Consider the following 23,867-nt stretch of genomic DNA (forward strand, 5'->3'; position numbering starts at 1 on the left):
GTAGAGTGGCCAGACAGAAGCCACTCCTCAGTAAAAGACACAACAGCCCACTTGGAGTTTTTCAAAAGGCACCTAAAGACTCAGACTATGAGAAACAAGATTCTCTGGCCTGAATACCAAGCATCACATCTGGAGGAAACCTGGCACCATCCCTACGGTGAAGCATGGTGGTGGCAGCATCATGCTGTGGGGATGTTTTTCTGCGGCAGGGACTAGGAGACTAGTAAGGTTTGAGGCAAAGATTAACAGAGAAAAGTACAGAGAGATCCTTGATAAAAACGTGCTCCAGAGCTCTCAGGTTCACCTTCTAACTGGAAAACAACCCTAAGCATACAGCCAAGACAACGCTGGAGTGGCTTCGGGATAAGTCTCTGAATGTCCTTGAGTGGCCCAGCCAGAGCCCGGACTTGAACCCGATCGAACATCTCTGGAGAGACCTGAAAATAGCTGTGCAGCAACGCTCCCCATCCCACCTGGCAGAGCTTGAGAGTTTCTGTAGAAAGGAATGGGAGAAACTCCCCAAATACAGGCGTGCCAAGCTTGCAGCGTCATACCCAAGAAGACTTGAGGCTGTAATCGCTGCCAAAGGTGATTTAACAAAGTACTGTGTAAATGGTCTGAATACTTATATAAATGTGATATTTTTGTTTTTCTTGCAAAATGTCTAAAACCCTGTTTTTGCTTTGTCATTATGGGGTATTGTGTGGATGATGAGGGGGGGAAACAATTTAATAAATTTTAGAATAAGGCTGTAACGTAACAGTCTGTAAAAAGTCAAGAGGTCTGAATAGTTTCCGAATGCACTGTATGCCCATTGGTTATTAAAGGGGCTATCTGCGGTTCAAACAACAACAAAGCCGCCATCCTGCCACTGCTTTGGTAAAAAGATGAGGAATTGAGATGGAAAAATGGACCTACTCTCAAATTCATCAATACAAATTTTAACCATATTCAGAGGCTAAATGGTGTTTGTTTACAAGTACATTGTTTACAAACAATTGAGTAGAACAAGCATATATTTTCGTTTCTGATGGGATACAACAATTGTCCTAATCTCATGAGGCATTTATTGCTCAAGAATCAATGGTTGTGTGTAAATATTGAAAAATTCGATGTAGTTGAAGTTGATGTAGAATTTGCAGATTGACCCTTCAAATAATAAAATGTATAAATGTCTCAAGAGCATAGCACACCTGTCCTACTGTTCTACTGTACCAGGACTACATTCCAAACTATTTGAGTAGCAATTGAATAACACATTGTTATATCAAAGCAATGAAACATAAAACATTACGTTTTGTCATACATTTGGAATTTCAATTTCAATAGGAAATATACATGTTAAAGCTGATATACTGTACCATAATTACACTGTATCTCTAACTTTCATTAATTTGATTCCCTAAAGCCATACTGTAACGGATAAACATAAATCACATAGGAGTCAGTCTACCACTGTGGGAAAAGCACCGGGTTCAGTAATCACTGTTGGCAGTGAAAGTCAAGGAGAAACACCTTGTAAATGAATCCCTGAGAACAGCCACTTTCACATTGACCGACTCTCTCTCTCTCCCTTCCTCTCCCCCTCTACCCCCCTCTCCCCTCTAGCCTCCCTGCAGTGAAGGTTGCGAGAGCACCACTCCCCCTCACTCATCCCTCCCCCTTCCTCAACCCTCCTCCCCCTGGCCAGGACCCACCCAGCGAGAGCTGTCACTCCTCCAGTGTGTCAGAGTAATTTACTGTGACAACAAACAACTGGCCACACCACAGAACAGCCCATGATGCTTCACATCAAACTGAGAGAGAGGTGCTGATGGTGTGTGTGTGTGTGTGTGTGTGTGTGTTTGTGTGTCTGTGTGCGCTTGTGTATGTGCGTTCAGTCAGGAGGAATGGAAGAAATGGGAAGAAAAAGGAAAGGGTAGAAAGAGTAGAGGTAAAGGGACAAGGGGAGGGGAAGGCTATTGTACCTGAACATACCCTGTATCTATTTTAGTATTAATAAAAAGCTCACTTTTGATATTTTCCATTCCATTTTATTGTTCCCAGTTGCACTGCTCCGCTTGGCCGTGCTCTTTGTTATAAATTGGGGCTCCCGAGTGGGGCAGCGATCTAAGGCACTGCATCTCAGTGCTTGAGGCAACACTACAGACACCCTGGTTCAAATCCAGGCTGTCTCACAACTGGATGTGATTGGGAGTCCATAGGGCGGCGCACAATTGGCCCAGCATCGTCTGGGGTAGGCTGTCATTGTAAATTAGACATTTTTCTTAACTGACTTGCCTAGTTAAATAAAGGTTACTTTTTTTTTTTATTGGGTAAAGTTGGCTTAATAACCTCTCACTGGTTAATATTTTTATGGTTATGATTGAGAATCACCCTGGTCCTGTCAGATAGGTTGAGGAATGGTGACTCTTTGACCAACTCGTGGAATAGAGAATAGACAGTGGGGGAGGGTCACAGTTTAGAGTTCTACCTGCTTGTTTTTAGTAAAAGTGAGGCTCAAAGTAAAAGTGTAAAAGTGTGATATGTCTCCATATCTCCAACCCCAAAAAATGGATAGGAGGGAAAAGGAAAAGAAAGGGAAGCCAAGTAAAGTTACTTAAAACCTCTTTAGGCGCATGAACCGCTAGCGGGACACCTACGACAACATCCGGTGAAATTGCAGAGCGCGAAATTCAAATAAGAAAAATCGTAATATTAAACATTCATGAAAATACAAGTGCCATACATCATTTAAAAGCTTAACTTCTTGTTAATCCAACCGCATTGTCAGATTTCTAAAAGGCTTTATGGCGAAAGCATACCATGCGATTATCTGAGGACAGCGCCCCACACCAAAATACTTTTTCAACCAGCACAGGCGTCACAAAATCCCAAATAGCGATTAAATAAATCACTTACCTTTGAAGATCATTCTCTGTTTGCAATCCCAAGGGTCCCAGCTACATAATGACTGTTTGTTTTGTTCGATAAATTCCTTCTTTATATCCAAAAAAGTCAGTTTAGTTGGCGCCAATGATCTCAGTAATCCACTCTTTCAGCATGCATACAAACGAATCCAAAAAGTTACCAGTAAAGTTCGTCCAAACAAGTCAAACGATGTTTCTAATTAATCCTCAGGTACTCTAATATCTAAATAGACGATAATATGTAAGACGGAGAATAGTATGTTCGATAGGGAAGATAAATAATGAAGAGTGCGCACCTCATTCACACACCAACAGGACTACATCTCTAATGAGAAACACCTTGGAGTTTTTCCAACTACTTGCTTATTTTCAAAAAACAAGCCTGAAACTCTTTCTAAAGACTGTTCACATCTAGTGGAAGCCATAGGAACTGCAATATGGGTCCTATCTATTTGTATATCCCATAGGCAAGCATTGAAATGGACTGTGACCTCAAACATTTTTGGGGATTTTTCTTGGGTTTTCGCCAGCCATATCAGTTCTGTTATACTCACAGACATTATTTTAACAGTTTTAGAAACGTCAGAGTGTTTTATATCCAGTGCTACTTATGCATATAAGTATATGCATATCCTAGCTTCAGGCCCTGAGTAACAGGCAGTTTACTTTGGGCACATCAGTCATCCGAAATTCCGAACAAAAACCATTCTACAAAACAGGCTAAAGGAGAAGAATGAAATGTAAAAGAAGGGGAAAAGAGAGGGAGAAAGAGATGAAGCTAGAGGTACATGACCTCAGGTTTAACCGGAGAGAGGCGACATAAATCAAACATGGCGTGAAAACATGGCACTTTCGGGTTAACTGTTTTGTTTTCAAAGTGAAGTGGCCAAATTGTTCTCTCGTGGGTTGATTTTGTGATGATACTGATCTGTTTGTCTTACGTTACCCGAAGAGCCCAAATCAATAAACCTGTAAATAGGGCTGTTGCGGTGACCGTATTGCGGTGACCGCCACACCGGCGGTCAAGAGTCATGAAGGCAGTCAGATTCCACGTGACCATTTAGTCACGGTAATAGGCTTTTCCTAGCTACGATGCTGCTGATGGTAATTAGTAGCCTACCAAACTTGCTAACTGCCTGGTATTCAGCAATATATTGTCCTTCTAATCACTCTGACATCAATGCAAATGTGATCGGAAATCGAATCAAACACTTCATGAGAGCCAATGAGCTCATATTGCGCAACATTTCTATAGGCTATGCAATTGTCCCAGTTGATAGAGTGATGGCTTCTACTAAAAAGAGGAGGATCCCATCAGCCTTATTTCGGCTTACTATATTTATTTCTCAACTTTCCTAATATTAAAAACATAGTTTATCTTTACAACAGGAGTATAGCCTACCTGGCTGGCAAGAAAATGAACCACTGAAAAAGCGTCCTCCATTCGCTGTTTAAGTGCATAGATGACATGTAATTTTTCCCGCTGCCTCTGTTTCGAGACAGATGCATGATAATGGTCCATTCTAAATCAAAACAAATGTCAAACATATATTATTTAGTAAATGTAAAGACAAGATTAAATCAAATCAATATTAGCCTATCACTTGTGAAATATATATTATCACTTGAGAATGATGCCCAGCATAAGAAACAATGCCTTTTTTCTGTTAGATGAAATCCTTCTTTATATCCCAAAAAGTCAGTTTAGTTGGCGCCATCGATTTTAGCAATCCACTTGTTCAACATGCAGAGAAAGGAATCCGGAATCCGGAATCCGAAAATCTCCCCCTAAACTTTGTTTCAACAAGTCAAAATACATTTCTAAATACTCCTCAGATACCCTAAAATGTAATCAAACTATAAAAACACTACATCTTAAAGCTGGGACCCTTTGGATGACAAATTAGAGAAAGATTTTCAAAAAGTAAGTGAATATTTAATCGCTATTTGTGAATTTATGAAACCTGTGCCGGTGGGAAAATATTTGATGTGGGGCGCCGTCCTCAAACAATCACATGGCATGTTTTCGCTGAAATAGCTACTGTAAATCGGACAGTGCAGTTAGATTAACAATAATTTAAGCTTTCAACCGAGGGTCTCTATTCCAAGCTTAAAATGATAAACATTCAACATTGGAAATGTTGTCAATCCAGCATAACTTCTGCATGTTCAAAACAACTGGAAACGTGGAAATCTGACTACAGTGCATTCAAAACAACTGGGAACTTGGAAAAAAACGAGCTCCAAGTGTAATAAACACAATAAGAGATGAGGGCTGCTTTCAAGTGCAGAGTGCAGCAGGTGTTTATTGTAAGGGACCATAGGAGGAGGCAGGTAGCTGGGTCCAGTGGCAGGCAGAATGTAGGTCCAAAATTGCAACAGTACAGGCAGGGAAAAGGCAAAAGGCGTCGTGAGTGAGGCAGGCAAAAACTGTCATACACAGGAGGAGTGAAGGACAGGAAGAAACAGAGCTCCAAAATAAGTGTGTCTCAAAACAAACAATATCTCACAGTGATGGGGTGCCAGGAATTTAACTAAATAGTTTGGGAGGATGATATCCGGGTGTGTGAACAGGTGATTAGATACCCGGTGATTGTGATCTGCAGAGTGAAATGGAAAGTGGACTGCGTTCCGGGGATCTAAGTGTTTGAGAGTGTGAGTTGGATGCAGACGTTTCACCGAGTGGGAAAATACGTTTGAACAGTCATCCAACTCGGAATTGCAAATCGGGAACTCGGGCCTCTTTCTAAAGCTCCGACCTGAAGATCACTGATGTCATCCTGATTTGACCTATGTTTTTTTCAGAGTTCCCAATTAATCCAGAGAATGCCAGACTTTGATGACAAAATCTGGCCACGAAGGACCGACGGGCCACCTTCCTATTCAAGTGAGCACAGCACAACAAGGTGAGTCCAAAAATGCATTGTATGCTGCTGCATAAATAATGTAATATGCAAGGGAGAATACTTGGTGTACAGGGAGAATACTGTAACAATGGCCCGTGTTCTGAATTCTGTTGCTGTGCATTTGAAAAGTGCTGAACAAATAGTTTTATTGATTATGTCCATTCTAGATCGCTCATTAATGTCTTAATCAAAATTAAGCATTGCCTCTTATCCGCTCGTCTTCCCCTTTTGCCATAGTTTGTACAGCGCAATTGTCAGTAGAAACCACATTAGCTTAAGCTTGTCAGCCATATCGGCTATGTTTTTTTTAAAGGCAGTAAATGAGGATGAATTAACTGTTTCGTTGCCAGACAAGGCTCCGCTGATAGCCAGGTGTAGCGGTGGTAAGGTGATGGGACTCTGCTGTAGAGTTTTTTTCACCTTTATAGTGCAATTAATGCATTGTTTAGTGTGGTGTTGTGTAGTGGCTTTGCTTGCATGCATATACAGTACCAGTCAAAAGTTTGGACACATTGATTAGATGGCGTATCGTTGAAGAACGCTGTGGTAGCCATGCTGGTTAACTGTGTCTTGAATTCTAAATAAATCACTGACAGTGTCACCAGCAAAGCACCCCCACATCACATGCAGTGATCATCTGTCCACCTACTCTGCGTCTCACAAAGACACGGCGGTTGGAACCAAAAATCGTAAATTTAGACTCATCAGACCAATGGACAGATTTCCACCGGTCTAATGTCAATTTCTCGTGTTTCTTGGCCCAAGCAAGTTTCTTATTATTATTGGTGTCCTTTAGTAGTGGTTTCTTTGCAGCAATTTGACCACGAAGGCCTGATTCATGCTGTCTCTTCTGAACAGTTGATGTTGAGATGTGTCAGTTACTTGAACTCTGTGAAGCATTTATTTGGAGTGCAATCTCAGGCTGGCAACTTTAATGAACTTATCCTCTGCAGCAAAGGTAACTCTGGGTGTTCCTTTCCTGTGGCAGTCCTCATGAGAGCCAGTTTCATCATAACGCTTGATGGTTTTTGCGACTGCACTTAAAGAAACTTTCAAAATTCTTGAAATGTTCCGCATCGACTGACCTTCATGTCCTAAAGTAATGATGGACTGTCCTTTCTCTTTGCTTATTTGAGCTGTTGTTTCACATTTTTTATGTCTTCACTATTATTCTACAATGCAGAAAATAGAATAAAAATAATAAAAACCCTTGAATGAGTAGGTGTGTCAAAATTTTGGACAGGTACTGTATACTGTATATATATATTTTTTGTTTGCCCCACCAAGATTCACATGCTAAAATCGCCACTGAGAGCCTAACTGGCATGCATAAGCAGCGCGTGAGTTTCAAGTTTTGGTAAGATCATTTTTACCATAAAAATGCACCTTTCTAATAATAGTATTACATGCATAATCGTATTTGCGGTCACTTTTGATGATGGTGTTTTTCCGCAAATGGAACATTCGCACTTATAGCCTACTGCCATGTGCACATTGCTGCGCTTTTAATGTGAAGAAATACCCTAATAGTTTATCAACATTTTAAGCTAAACGTTCTGATCTGTTGCGTTAGCCACACTGCGTAAAAACTTCTTTTTTTTATGCTCGTGGTTGTATTAATTTGGGATCTATCGCATCCCACAACTATCCAAAACTATGTTTGGAATATAAATGTCTCGCACAGAATGGAATAAGTTGACTTTTGTACTATGGGGGATAGTATATTGACATAGGCTAATGCTTGTAGTCTAAATCAATTGTAGTCTTCATACAATAAAATAATATAAAATAACTCCATGGAATTCTAAGCAAATCTTGTCTGCTAAATGAACTGTAGCCCAAATAAATTTGGCAGCCAGATCAGGACCTAACATAGCCTACAAGCCACTGATGCAGACCTTTGGAACATCTACATTTTAAAAAGTCTAATAAATCCATGTAATATAGCCTACACCTTCACAATAAATCCATTATTTATTTTAGACAGGTGTAAAGAAGTTCTATTTAAGAAGAACAGAATAGCATATTATATGTGTGGAAGCTAGGAGATGCTAAATGTGTTTACGTTAATTAACAGTGAATTACCATGAGACTGACAGTTATTTGCTTGACAATCACCGGCTGATGAAATTCTATGACTGCCACAGCCCTGTAAACAATAACCAGATTGAAGTGTGGATTCACTCACGCGTGGCATGAGCGGCCAGGCAGGGAATGTTTTTACCTACCATAACATCCCTTGAACAAAAACACTGTTAGGACATACTTTTGACCAGTTTTCTGACCAGAAATCTCTCAGGAATTACCAAACATTGACCAAACGTGGGGGTGGGGATCACAGGGCACAAAGTCATCCTCTGATTGTGCTTGTTGTAACTGTGGTCTCCGGTGGTGAAATAGAATGTGTATAATGTGCACTGTGTGTTTTCACTGTCAACAGAAATCCTATAGATTACAACTGAAGTCCTCTGGAGTTAAAGAAAATAAGGATATTCCAGGACTGATTGATGCTACTGCATATATGTGCCAGGGTCAATAGAATGAACTCACATTCCATTTTCACTACACTCTTTTGCAATGTGTTCATTGTGTCTGTCCCCATTGGTTACCAATATGTACTTAATGACTTTAATATCCCCATTTGAATTGTTGTTTTATGGCTGTAAAGTTGTTTATTAATAGGATGTGTAAGTTGTTGGCTTATTGGACGGGTTTTGCATGTTACGTGTGCGTGCGTGCGTGCGTGCGTGCGTGCGTGTGTGTGTGAGAGAGTAGCTTCCATCTGGGTATCAGGCAGGCTGGCTGATGGGTAAGGTAACCCTGTGGTGTGGAGGTCTGTCAGGGGGTGTAGGGCCATGTGTCCACCGGGGGGGGGGGGGGGTCCTGGTGGGCTCTGTAGTCTGTGATAAAGAAGACTGTTACCCTCAACCTCCCATCCCAGACACTTGCATTTAAACATACAGACATACATAAGTAGATACAAACACACACACTCACGCACCAGTATCTTCTCAACCGCAAAGTTCAAAAGAACCTGAACTGCACCACACTCTAACTTTACATCAGACACAACATGATCAATCCCCCTTTATTACTGTGAAGAGTACTAGAAGTCTCCACGCTGTACTTTTGGAAGTGAAACGATCAATGGGAAACTTTCAGAAGGCTGATATAGTTGAGGCATTGAGCCCCCACAGTGGAGCTGTCATAATACCCATAAAACTTAGCGGTCAAACAGGGAAATGGTTCCAATCGTTTTTCCACCATTCAGTTTTCCCACAGGGGATTTTAGAAACCTTTAAAGTAAGGGCTGTGTTTTGTGTAGGCTTACCCTGGCGTGACATTTTGATAACCATGTAAATCTCTCTCGGCCAAGGTGACTTTTATCAATATATTCGACTCTATTTACTCTCAGATTCGAAAATGCTAATCAGTATCAAAATAGACATCATGCAAAACTACAAATCCATGCAAGCTCCTGCACGTCATCTCTAGCTGACACCTTTGCTAACAGGTATTGTGTCAATAAAAAACTTGCACAAGACAGTTCACAGAATTATCAATTTCAAGAAATGTAACCAATTTATTAATTCCTACATTTAGCTCACACTAGATAGTTAATACAAAGATTCTTACCTTTGCCTCGATTCACCAGTCTCGTCCAGATCATCATGGCATTTGTAGTTATTTTTGATAGCCATATTAGCAGCTAATTAGCATTTCATTTTTGGGGGTAAATACAGGGGAATATATTGATAAAAGTCACCTTGTCCTAGAAGGATTTACACTGTTATCAAAACGTCGCACCAAGGTAAGCCTAATTTATTTTAAGTGTTTCTAAAACCCCTATGGGGAAAAATGAATGGTGGAAAAATGTTTGGAACCATTTCCCTGTTTGACTGCTAGGTGTTATGGGTATTATGACTCTGTGGTACTCTATTAATGATGTTACTTGCTTACTTTCTTGAACTCTGTTTCTGATAACTTTGTTATTGATGAGAATCATGATATAAAGTCCATATAAATTCCGAGCCCACCAAGCAAGTGAAGTAAAGTAAGTAAGTGAGACAATTGAACATTTTATAGAAATCAAAAGGGAAGACTTATTTAAGAATATCAGTCCAGCTTTAAATGACATTCAGCTTATAAAGGCTTAATAAAGGCTTCGAAGCCTTCACAATGCCTTCATAGGATCTACATAAATGTGTTACAAAGTATCTATAACCGTATGTCATGCTTTATAAAGGGTTCATAAATGTGCCATAACTGTATGACATCACCAATGTCAAATGTGCCATAACCCACTATGTTGAATATGATATAAACATGTGCTTTATAAAGGGTGACATGTTGGTGATTGGTATACGGTATATTGGTATATTGGTATACGCTCTAAAGTGAAGTCATGTTAGTCACATTACACCTAATTGTCACATCCTGATCTGTTTCACCTGTCCTTGTGATTGTCTCCACCCCCTCCAGGTGTCGCTGATTTTCCCCAGTGTATTTATCCCTGTGTTTCCTGTCTCTCTGTGCCAGTTCGTCTTGTATGTTTCCAAGTCAACCAGCGTTTTCCCCGTTCTCCTGCTTTTTGCATTTCTCCTTTTTCTAATCGTCCCGGTTTTGACCTTTTGCCTGGTTCTGGACTTTGTACCCGCCTGCCGTACCATTCTGCCTGCCTTGACCACGAGCCTGTTTGCCACTCTGTACCTCCTGGACTCTGATCTGGTTTTGACCTTTTGCCTGTCCACGACCATTCTCTTGCCTACTCCTTTTGGTTTATTAAACATTGTAATACTCCAACCATCTGCCTCCTGTGTCTGCATCTGGGTCTCGCCTTGTGTCATGATCTCATTCCCAGACACTTCCGCACAAATGTGCGGTAGGTCTGGTTGACCAACACATCAAATGTGGCTTTCATTAGTTAGGTTTAGGTTTAAAATCATATTTCATGATAAATCATGGAAATCAGAAGGGTTTAGCCATAATTGTAAAAATGTTACTGTGTTAACTAGTGACAATGACAAATACAGTACCCTACTCAGTATGGTCACCCCTATAGAATTCTATGGTCACTCCCACTAAGGCGAACTTTGTGCTTATATGTGCTATGTGTGCAATAGCCTAGGGACAACGTTACACCAAGAAACACTTAACTTGATGAAAGCCCCAAACCTAAAGAACTGGAAGGTGGCTTTCTTCTGGAACAAAGTTAACGAGCCATATCGTCTGGTATTGGGCCCATCAGGTCTTTGACACATTCACCCACTCCCCTGCTGAAAGATCAGCCATAAAATGTTGGCACGATTGTAACAGGTTGTAATCAAGCCCTGGTCTCCAGCATGGGAACAGAATAGGAATACTTGGAGCGGTAGTGTCAGGTTGGACTTTTCCAAATCATCTTGGCTCTGACACACACACAAGCTTTGCAGGTCCATCAAAGCATTAAATACCTCTCACACCCAACAGTAACCTGTGGATCACGAGAGAACTTTCATAAAATCAGCAGAATGTTAATAACCTATTTATTGTTCTGTAATACTTAGTCTGAAGTGAGACACCTTCAGTCAGTCATAACACATCCATAAAGATTCTATATCATATGACGCTGTACTTACTTTAAAGTTAGACCCAGTTGGTCATTTATAACACATACATAAATGCCTTATATCATATGACGCTGTGCTCACTATAAAGTCAATTACCTTTGGTCATTTACAACACATACATAAAGGCTTAATGATGTAAACACAAATGTATCAACACTTAGGGAATTATCAATAACCGCTAAAACAAATAAACATGAAAGATATAAACCACATGTTTCCTTTTATTTCTAAAGTTTTAAAACAATACAAATACATTAAGTTTCAAAGTCCAGCAATTCAATTCAATTGAACATTACACAGGACTGTGAATAGTGTAGCTCGTGCCTGAGCTGGCAGACGAATGGTTCTTGCCTCTCTGCTTGCATTGAGGTCACTGCATGTTGGTTCCAACCTAAAAAGTAACAACAAAGAAAGTTAGCAGGTCTGTTAGGAAATGCCTTTGTTACACCATCTGAAAAAAAGGCATTTCTGTGCTGCACCAGAAACACTAACTGGGGAGATGGGCGTTTCTGGTTTCCACTGGTCCAGAGTCCAATGGCGGCGAGATTTACACCACTCCAGCCGACGCTTGGCACTGCACATCATGATCTTAGGCTTTTGTGCGGCTGCTCAGCCATTTCATGAAGCTCCCGACGAACAGTTCTTGTGCTGATGTTGCTTACAGAGGCAGTTTGGAACTCGGTAGTGAGTGTTGCAACCGAGGACAGACGATTTTATGCGCCAAGCGCTTCATCACTCGGTGGCCCGTTCTGTGAACTGTGTCCTACCACTTCGTGGATGCCATTGATGCTCCGAGATGGTTCCACTTCAAAATAACAGCACTTACAGTCAACCAGGGCAGCTCTAGCAGGGCAGAAATTTGACAAACTGACTTGTTGGAAAGGTGACATCCTATGACGGTGCCACATTGAAAGTCAATGAGCTCTTCAATAAGGCCATTATACTGCCAAAGTTTGTCTATGGAGATTGTATGGCTGTGTGCTCGATTTTATACACCTGTTAGCAATGGGTGTGGCTGAAATAGCCAAATCCACTCATTTGAAGGGGTGTCCACATACTTGTATATATAGTGTATGTCATCGACACTTAACTAGCTACTACAAACTAATTTAAATTACAATAAATCAAGGTTAACTTACTTGTTTTTCGCTGTCTGGTGGCACCATAATTGGGCATTTGATTTGCAAACTCATCATATGATCAGCGTCTCATCAGCAACACTAAAGAAGTACTTCCGGGTTACAGAATTTCTATCATTTTCAAAATAAAATCCCCACGTAATAGTATAAAAGTGTCAATAACCTGTATTTATTCATGAAATATGATAAATTATTGCCTAAACATTAGCGATGATTCATATTTATTCATATTTAAGTGACATTTGCATTAAATGTGGGTTTTAAAACATGTTCCAAGGTCATATAAATGCCCCCAATGTGAATCACTGTATATGGAATATATATTGGCTGATAGAGCAAAAACTATTCTGGGTGCCACAGTAAAAGTAGCGAGTACTCAGTAGGGTCTGTAGAATGTATGTATGCTGTCATTTCATGGGGCTCTGAATAATACGGAGTGTTGCTGGTCTTTTACTCCACCCATTCCATTGGCGGCCACAATTCAAATCACTGTACATGGAATACATAATCATCACATTTGCGATTACTGCGCTACAGAAAGCCCTCTAACCAAACAATAGTGCAGGGCATGTGCGCTGAATTAACCCTTTGATGCATATGATCACATATTTGTGGTCACTGTTAGGTGTCCCTGCAGCTAACCATCGCAAATATGTGATTGGAACATAAGCAACAAACGCATTGTTGTGTGAAAACCATCTAAACAATGTGTTGACTGACGGGAAGTGAAGGTCTTCAATCAATCAATCAATCAAGTGTATTTATATAGCCATTTTTACTTCAGCAGATGTCAAAGTGCTATACAGAAACCCAGCCTTAAACCCCAAACAGCAAGCAATGCAGATGTAGAAGCACGGATGTAGATGTATAAAAACTCCCTAGGAAGGCAGGAAACTAGGAAGGAACCTATTGAGGAACCAAGCTCTGAGGTGTGGCTAGTCCTCTTCTGGCTGTGCCAGTTGGAGATAGTACATGGCCATTAAGGCCAGATTGTTCTTTAAGATGTTCATAGATGACCAGCGGGGTCAATCAGAGGTCGAGACAGCAGGTGCGGTAGAGAGAGAGAGAGAGAGTCAAAACAGCAGGTAGCACGTCCGTTGAACAGGTCAGGGTTCCATAGGCAGAACAGTTGAAACTGGAGCAGCAGCACGACAAGGTGGACTGGGGATAGCCAGGAATCATCAGGCCAGGTAAATGTGAGGCATGGTCCTAGGGCTCAGATCCTCCGGGAGGGGAGGGAGAGAGGGAGAGAGAGAATTAGAGAGAGCATACAGTGCGTTCGGAAAGTATTCAGACCCTTTCACCTTTTCCACATTTTGTTACGTTACAGTCTTATTCTAAAATGGATTAAATAATAAAACTTCCTCATCAATCTAAACACAATACCCCATAATGACAAAGCAAAAAAGTTTTTTAGACATTTTGCAAATGTATTAAAAATCAAAAACAGATACCTTATTAACATAAGTATTAAGACCCTTGGCTATGAGACTTGAAATTAAGCTCAGGTGCATCCTGTTTCCATTGATTATCCTTGAGATGTTTCTGCAACTTGGAGTCCACCTGTGCTAAATTAAATTAATTGGACATTATTTGGAAAGGCACACACCTGTCTATATAATGTACCACAGTTGACAGTGCATGTCAGAGCAAAAACCAAACCGTGAGTTCGAAAGAATTGTCCTCAGAGCTCAGAAACAGCATTGTGTCGAAACACAGATCTGGGGAAGGGTACCAAAAATTGTCTGCAGCATTGAAGGTCCCCAAGAACACAGTGGCCTCCATCATTCTTAAATGGAAGAAGTTTGGAACCACCAAGACCTTTCCCGAGAGCTGGCCACCCAGCCAAACTGAGCAATTGGGGGAGAAGGGCTTTGGTCAGGGAGGTGACCAAGAACACTAGGGTCACTCTGACAGAGCTCTAGAGTTCCTCTCTGAAGATGGGAGAACCTTCCAGAAGGACAACCATCTCTGCAGCACTCCAACAATCAGGTCTTTGTGGTAGAGTGGCCAGACAGAAGCCACTCCTCAGTAAATGGCACATGACAGCCCGCTTGAAGTTTGCAAAAGGCACCTAAAGGACATGAGAAAAAAGATTCTCTGGTCTGATGAAACCAAGATTGAACTCTTTGGCCTGAATGCCAAGCGTCACGTCTGGAGGAAACCTGGCACCATCCCTACTGTGAAGCATGGTGGTGGCAGCATCATGCTGTGGATATGTTTTTCAGCGGCAGGGACTGGGAGACTAGTCAGGATCGAGATGAATGGAGCAAAGTACAGGGAGATCCTAAATGAAAATCTGCTCCAGGGCGCTCAGGACCTCAGACTGGGGCAAAGGTTCACCTTCCAAGAGGACAACGACCCTAAGCACACAGTCAAGAAAACGCAGTAATGGCTTCGGGACAAGTCTCTGAATGTCTTTGAGTGGACCAGCCAGAGCCCAGACTTGAACCAGATAGAACATTTCTGGATGAGACCTGAAAATAGCTGTGCAGCAACACTCCCCATCCAACCTGACAGAGATTGAGAGGATCTGCAGAGAAGAATGGGAGAAACTTCCCAAATACAGGTGTGCAAAGCTTGTGGGTGCCAAAGGTGCTTCAACAAAGTACTGAGTAAAGGGTCTGAATACTTATGTAAATGTGATATTTCAGTGTTTTTTTATATATATTTGGTAAAAATTCTAAAAACCTGTTTTTGTTTTGCCATTATGGGGTATTGTGTGTAGATTGAAGAGGGGGAAAAATCAATTGAATTCATTTTATAATTAGGCTGTAACGTAACAAAATGTGGAAAAAGTGAAGAGGTCTGAATACTTTTCGAATGCACTGTACTTAAATTCACGAAGGACACCAGATAAGACAGGAGAATTACACCAGATATAACAGAATGACCCTAGCCCCTGGAAAATAGACTATTGCAGCATAGATACTGGAGGCTGAGACGGGGGGGGAACACTGGACACTGTCAATACCACCAGACAGGGCCAACCAGGCAGGATATAACCCCACCCACTTTGCCAAGGCACAGCCCCCACACCACTAGAAGGATATCAACAGACGACCAACTCCCTGCCCTGAGACAAGGCTGAGTATAGCCCACGAAGACCTCCATCGCATGAGCCTGAGGGGATGCAAAACCGTACAAAAAATATAATTTCTAACAGACACATCTCAACATCAACTGTTCAGAGGAGACCTCGTGAATCAGGCCTTCATGGTCGAATTGCTGCAAAGAAACCACTACTAAAGGACATCAATAAGAAGAAGAGATGTGCTTGGGGCAAGAAACACGAGCAATTGACATTAGACCGGTAAAAATCTGTCCTTTGGTCTGATGAGTCCAAATTTTCGATTTTTGGTTCCAACCGCCGTATCTTTGTGAGACGCAGAGTAGGTGAATGGATTATTTCTGCATGTGTGGTTCCCGCCATGATGCATAGAGGAGGAGGTGTGATAGTGTGAGGGTGCTTTGTTGGGGACACTGTCAGTGATTTATTTAGAATTCAAGGCACACTTAGCTGGCATGGCTACCACAGCATTCTGCAGCAATACGCCATCCCATTGGTTTGCGCTTAGTGGGACTATCATTTGTTTTTCAACATTACAATGACGCAACACACCTCCAGGCTGTGTAAGGGCTATTTGACCAAGACGGAGAGTGATGGAGTGCTACATCAGATGACCTGGCCTCCACAATCACTCGACCTCAACCCAATTCAGATGGTTTCGGATGAGTTGGACCGCAGAGTGAATGGAAAACAGCCAACAAGTGTTCAGCATACTCTTTCAAGACTGTTGGAAAAGCATTCCAGTTGAAGCTGGTTGAGAGAATGCAAAGAGTGTGCAAAACTGTCATCAAGACAAAGGGTGGCTACTTTGAAGAATAGAAAGTATAAAATATATTTCGATTTGTTTAACACTTTTTGGTTACTACATGGTTCCATATGTGTTATTTCATAGTTTTGATGTCTTCGCTGTATTTTACCATGTAGAAAATAGTTAAAATATAGAAAAAGCCTTGAGTGAGTAAGTGTGTCCAAACTTTTGACTGGTACTGTAAATGCAAACTTCATCATCCAAACATCACACGGAACACTTCCACAGCCAAACTCATTCAATAAACCAGTCTAAATAACAGGTTTCACTGACAAAAAAAACAAACATAAGTTAGCGACCTAACAGCTAGACTTGTTTACAATGAACCACTGGTGCTTCTACACCTGCATTGCTTGCTGTTTGGGGTTTTAGGCTGGGTTTCTGTACAGCACTTTGAGATATCAGCTGATGTAAGAAGGGCTTTATAAATAGATTTGATTTGTTCTCTGGCGAACACAAGGGAGAACTTTAATATTGTTTTGAAAAGAGATGCGTGTCAGCTAAGCTAACAGCAGCTAAATTATTTATTATGGCAGCCTAATCCCAGAATGCCATTCACTATAAAACACAAATAAACAAAGTCAAAGTCAAAGATGGCTGCGCCCATTGCCTGAAAAATAAGAACTTAGTTTGGCCACTTTTCAGCATATTACAAATCTTCGATGTACTTATTACAGTGTATACAAGAACCGGAGCACATGACTTGACAAGTCGTTTACCGTTTTTGACAAATCAACAAAGCAAATAAATGTTGATCACCTCTCAGATCATCACGCCAAATACAAGCCTACTGCCAAGCCTAACTGTAGAGCGAAAGCTAAACAGGGTTGCCAGATATGGTAGAAACCATCTTGGATGAGTTTGTGCTGGGGTTAATTTAACTTGTGGGGGGTTTTCAAGTCCATGGGGGGTAGAAATGAGGGAAGGTATTGTTACGGGATATGATGCAGGAAGTATTACTATGATTGGGGATTTATCAATAATTGAGGGGCAAACACAGGAGAAGTTTATAAGCTAAATAAAAATAAAGCCCATTCAAGCTGGCAAACCTGAGGTACCATAGTTACAATCTGATGCCGTGTTCAAACAACTGGTAATTTCAGAACTGGGAACTCAGAAATCTCAGACCTCCGATTTCAGTGCGTTCAAGACAACTGAAAACTCTGGGGGAAAAAAGAGCTCCAACTGGGAAAAATCGTTTTGAACGGTCATCCAACTCAAAATTCCAACTCAGGAACTCGGGCCTCTTTCTAGAGCTTTGACTTTCCGACCTGAAGATCGCAGATGTCATGATCTGACCTCATATTTGTCAGAGTTCACTGTTGTCTTGAAAGCACCATAAGTCAGTCGAGTGAACCATCCCTTCACTTTGTTTTGTTATAACATCTTTGGTCTGACAGACGCTTACATGACAACCAGAATGCATAGTATGACGTCAACGAATATGGCGCCACACATAGTTGGCAAATAGCTTAGCATTAGCTCATCATAGTCAGTACAACCCCCCAAAAAGTATTTTACACACATCATATGTGTCCATTACAATCTCTTCAAGAATGAGAAGGCATGATTTGTTACCAGTACTTGAAAACGTGAATAAAACCGTAAATACATTATACTCCATACATAGACTCCATATGGTATGCTACAGTAGAAACAATACCATATACAGAAAATAAGGAACTTACATTGATAGGAACACACACGTCCAAAGTTATTATTTGTAAGGAAAACAACAATGAAGGAAAAGCGGGCGCCAGCCAGAAAATGTGCCAGGGGTAAAAAGTTAGTGCAAGGACTGTTCTGACGGAGATGCACAAATGTCTGCATACTTGATCTAGGGAAACACTGGGAAAGTGCTTGGGCTCTTGTCGAAGAGAGACGTTTGTCCAGGCAGTAAAGCCTCAAACATGTCCGCAACAGTGAAATGGGCTACTTCTATGTGAATTCATGAGGAGGCGGAACACATCTTAGTTCAAACTGTTATCAGAAAATAAAACTTGTTCGAAAATAATTTGAATTTGACAAGTTGAAATTATATAATTAGTAGGCAGCGTGCCTTGATTTGAGGGAAGCGTGTGTTTACTGTCCTGTTGCGTAACAATCACATTTTGTAACAGTGAGAGCATTCTGACATCATGCGTATAAAAAAAAACTCACGCTGGGACGACCGTTAAGAGAGATTTTGAACTCACATGTGAAAAAGTAAAAATTCAAAATCAAATAGCAAAATGATACTTGGTATGACCTTCTTAAAACAATTCCATAAAGCTTAGTAGACCCCCCCCCCCCCTCTGACATCATGCGTATAAAAAAAAACTCACGCTGGGACGACCGTTAAGAGAGATTTTGAACTCACATGTGAAAAAGTAAAAATTCAAAATCAAATAGCAAAATGATACTTGGTATGACCTTCTTAAAACAATTCCATAAAGCTTAGTAGACCCCCCCCCCCCCCCCCCCCTCCCCCCCTAGTCTTAGACAGGGGCGTAGACTGTTTAGTGTCAAAATTAAGGGGTTAAAAAAATGTTTTCCTGATCTTTCTTAAATCTCTCAGATATAGGAAACTTCAGAACAAACTTCCTTTTGATTTTTTTGGGGGGGAACTATCTGTTGTTCCCTGTAGTGAATCTGTAATTCAATGCATTTGTATGGGCGAATAGCAGTAAGGCCGCCCCCCAGCTTAGACAGGGCTTAAAGGACAGTAGAGAGAGCAGGATGAGGAACGAGTGGCAGTCAGGGGGGAAAATGACTCAGCCTACACTCAGCATGGGCTTGTGATATGAGATCATGAGAGATCTTTCCATATCTGCTTTATCAGTAGCGAGTGTGTGTATTTGTGTGTATGTTTGTGTGTTTCCTTTAGCAAGTACCACTTCCTCCCGATTCAGCACATACCTGCCGCCAACTCGGGACCTCTGCCTTGCTAGCACACGTGACCGCCCTCCTGAAGCGTCTTAACAGACGGCGCCACGCTAAAAGCTAGCTATTCGCTGGTGAAAGTGGAGACACTAGGCTGAGGAGTGAGTTTCACACATCCCCATGTGCTACACGTGTGTGTGTGTGTGTGTGTGTGTGTGTGTGTGTGTGTGTGTGTGTGTGTGTGTGTGTGTGTGTGTGTGTGTGTGTGTGTGTGTGTGTGTGTGTGTGTGTGTGTGTGTGTGTGTGTGTGTGCGTATTAAAGAATATACTATATGGGGAATGTAATCTCCCTCTCTCTTTCTCTCATCCAGCTCTCCCTTCTCTTGGATTGAGCCTGTTCAGGTCGTAAAAGGGGCCCAGAAAGAGGAGGACGTCGAACCCAGACACCAAGACGGACCCCTGGCCTCCCCCTCCACCGGCTAGACTCCAGACTGCAGACACCCCTGCCTGGACCAGCACCTACCAGACACAGACAATACAAGAGCAGCTCACTTTCACAGCTTTGATTTACAGAGTTATATAAAGGCCAGAGGCCACCTTCATATAAGACTGCCCAATCTCATAACCTCACTGCCCAACCTTTTAACCATGTAAAAATATCAATGTAATGTAATGCAACCTCAGTCACTCGCTCAATACAGTCCACTCTATGGGGAACAAAGCTTATATCTCTATAGAGTGAGTCGTGTCTCACTCAGTCCTTCAGAGAATCTTGGTTACCATGAATCTACCCTACCCTCATAAGAACGATTCACTCTTACTGACCATAGAGATATACACTGAGTATACCAAACATTAGGAATACCTTCCTAGTATTCTAGGGTAGTGTAATAGTTGTGTAACAGTGTGTAACGCCAATTTAAGTAAGTTGTGGGCTATTCTGGATCAGATCAGGCTTACTTTACTGTGAAGACAGAGTAAGGTTTGTTTGAAGCCTGTTGTGGGATAAAAAGGGAGTTATGTAAACTGTGGATTAGGGTCGTTTTGTAGAGGGATATACCCCCCAGATAGAGATTGGAATTTGGTTTTGGACTGGTTCTGTGGGCCTGTTTTTCACAGGCTTACCTGCACATGCTAATATGTCTGCATACCAAATGAGCATCCTATATTCCCTACATAGTGCACTACTTTGACATAATACAAGTAAAACCCTCTCTGTGATTCTCTATCCCTCTCTCCCTACATCCCTCTTTCCTTCTCACGCACATTCCTCTTGCTAACTCCCTCCCTCTCTCTCTCCATCACTATCTATTCTGTCTGTCTCTGGGTGCCTCAGCTGAGTAGCTCAGTTGCTGCAATGCTACATGATCTGGTTTTCAATGCTATAGCAGAGCTGCTAGTTAGAGGGGGAAGGAAAAAACACTGTGCTGTGTTATGGGAACTCAGGCTAGACAGACAGTTATCTACAAGCCCAGGATCCACCATAGAGAGAGAGTATATTTTCTTCCCTATAATGCCTCCCCCCAAGTAGACTTTCTTCAACACACCACCATCTCCCTCCTCAAACTCATCCTTGATCTTCTCCCCGTTTCTGGGCCAAAGAGCCACCCTGTACCCCCGCACCCCCCTTCCCATCCCGCCCTTTGCATCCCAAAGCCCCCCTGTCTCCTCCACCCTTCCTTCCCCTTTCCTCATTCTGCAACCCAAAGCCATGCTGTACTCCCTTTCCTTCCACCCCCCTTCTGCACCCCAAAGTCACCCTGCACTCCCATCCCATCCCCCTCTTCTGCACCCCTTTGCCCCCCTCCTCCTCAGTGCCATGTTCTCTCCGTTCATCTGCCAGTATCCTTCCTGTCTGTGGGGCCAATGGGGTCAGCAGTTTGATAAACACATAAAGCAGCCTTGGTACACCATGAAGGCCCCTGATGGCCCCTGGTGGCCCATGACACTAGTTCCCACAGCCCGCCTGTCTGTCACAACTGACTGACAACAGTCACCCCAACCCCTCTTCACACCCCTCCCACCCCTTTATCCCCATCCCTGCCCCCCACCCTGGACAGTTGGCAATCCGTTAGAGAAGGGATGGGCGTCTCTTTCTCTCCCTCTCTCCCTCACTCTCGATCTTCTCCCCCTTTCTGGCCCCCAGAGCCACCCTGAAGAGCCAAAAAGAAATCATATAATTCTGGATCCTATTTTAACATCAAAATATCAATCATGTATTTCCTGGATATGTTAGATGAAATAGCTTACTTTTTTAATCATAGGCTCCCATCTCAGTTGTCTTACTTGGTACTGGATTTATTTTTTGTCTAGAGTTCAGCATTAATGTAAAGTAGGACTAACTGTCCATACAATATATATATATATATATATATATATATATATATATATATATTGTTGTATTTGTTGTTATTGAGCAAAGTAGTTACATTTATCACAATATCACATTTTTTCCATAACGCCCAGCTCTAGCACCTCCCCCAAAAATGACTTATGGTAATTGTTCGCTGATTTATCATTGTCACAAAAAATGGGTACATTTATTACGATATGGATATCGTATCGCCCATCTCTACCCTGATGCCACCCTTCCCCTTGCCAAATGACACAGATGCTCCTGTGAAGCCCGAGCCGTATACTACGAATCAGGTTTGAGGAGTTAGCGAAGTAACTTTGGTCAACTCTGAATTCAACTCGGGATAACAGGTACCACAAAAGTGGTTAAACTTTTAGCCAGGTACATTTCTATGGCAACCAATCCTTCAGAACTAATCTGCTCCAGGGCAGACTAACTCAGGGCTAACTCCATTTATCCTGAAGGAAGTGTCTGAGCTGCGAGTTGAGGACCAATAAAATCAGATTCAAGTCAAATGCTTTATTTGTCACATGCGCCGAATACAAGCCCTTAACCAACAATGCAGCTTTAAGAAAATAAAGTTAAGAAAATATTTACTAAATAAACTAAAATATCTATGTAAATAGTCCGGGTGGCCATTTGATTAATTGTTCAGCAGTCTTATGGCTTGGGGGTTGAAGCTGTTAAGGGGCCTTTTGGACCTAGACTTGGCGCTCCGGTACCGCTTGCCGCATGGTAGCAGAGAGAACAGTCTATGACTTGGGTGACTGTAGTCTTTGACCATTTATTGGGCCTTCCTCTGACACCGCCTAATATATAGGTCCTGGATGGCAGGAAGATTTGCCCCAGTTATGTACTGGGCTGTACGCACTACCCTCTGTAGCGCCTCACGGTCGTATGCTGAGCAGTGAGCAGTTACCATACCAGGAGGGGATGAAACCTGTCAGGATGCTGTCGATGGTGCAGCTGTAGAACTTTTTTGAGGATCTGGGGACCCATGCCAAATCTTTTCATGCCAATTCCCTCCCTCTCGCAAATATTGTCATCATCCTCTTCATTTGAGGAAGATGACTGATTCAATATTTTATTAATCAAATGTTTTTTGTGTTAAAAATACCTATCACATTACACATTTACTGTAGTAATGACAGAATCCATTTGAAATGTCATGCACAGTAAAACTTTTGTATGACTTAATACAAATATATTATTGATAGGAGTGGGGAAAAAGGGTGCTTGTGTACACCAAAGCACACCAAAGACAGCATTGATGATAAGTAATAAAATAAAGGTGGCACTTCTCCAAGCATATTTCACACCATAGCCTGCTGAATTTGCAAGATAACTTTTCTTTCATTTTTGATTTTGGCACAAATTAAAATGTGGCACTGACACGACCATGGATTGATGTTTCAGCATTGTCTCAATGAAGAGTTCGGCATTCGACTAGCCTCGTGCAACATGCATGTGCAGTTACAAGCCTGCTAGAGTTAGCGACATGCACGCGCAGTTACAAGTCTGAGTTAGCGGCAGGCGGACAAGCAAAATCCACCGTCATAGTACGGATGAAGCCTGCGCTGGAATGTGAAGTTAACTGAAGCTGGCTAGCTTTAGAAAACCCTGAGTAAATCTAGCTTCCTTTGTAATATATCCCTCTGGCAAGGTCCATCCAGTGTTGTGGAACCATAGAAAACTATTTTTTGGGTGACATCCTGGGTATAGAAAAATGATGAATGTATCCCTTCAAACTGTCTGTCAGCCCTGTGTAGTCACTCACTTCACAGCAGCAGGGAAATTGATTTAGTCACGCTCAGTCAGGGGCTGTTTCTCAATTCTTATTTCTGCAATTCCTCGCATACTATCTCCTCGCCTGCTTATCAACCATATTAAAGGAGAAGGTCCCTCCACTCTGACCTTCTTTTCCAATAGGTTTTGAGAAGGAGGTGAGAAGAGAGGATACTAGGAATTGAGGAAAGATTAATTGAGAAACGGCCATTATTGAAGTTTCACTTACCCTTCCTCCTCGAGGTTGAAGGTCAGTATAGCACTACTTATTAAGGCCATTCCCAGCTCTTCCCCACGTTCCTTCCTCACATCCAGGCCCATGTCACCACGACCCTGGCTCCCAGACACAAGATTTGGCCTCGTCCTGGGCCTCACAGCAAGAAGAGGCAGGGTCTGGCTCCAGACACCCATCTCCACCTCCAG

At 42.0% G+C, this 23,867-nt stretch overlaps 1 long non-coding RNA gene across 1 annotated transcript; it reads left to right on the plus strand.

Annotated features, from left to right (window-relative positions):
• Positions 1-1,014: 1,014 nt before the first annotated feature.
• LOC129854023 (uncharacterized) lies at positions 1,015-21,617 on the plus strand. Its single transcript, XR_008759218.1, has 4 exons — positions 1,015-1,807; positions 5,715-5,815; positions 19,308-19,464; positions 19,675-21,617. It is a non-coding gene; the product is annotated as an uncharacterized LOC129854023 (long non-coding RNA).
• The last annotated feature ends 2,250 nt before the right edge of the window (positions 21,618-23,867 follow it).

Source organism: Salvelinus fontinalis, chromosome 1, assembly GCF_029448725.1.
Source record: "Salvelinus fontinalis isolate EN_2023a chromosome 1, ASM2944872v1, whole genome shotgun sequence".
Lineage (NCBI taxonomy): Eukaryota > Metazoa > Chordata > Actinopteri > Salmoniformes > Salmonidae > Salvelinus > Salvelinus fontinalis.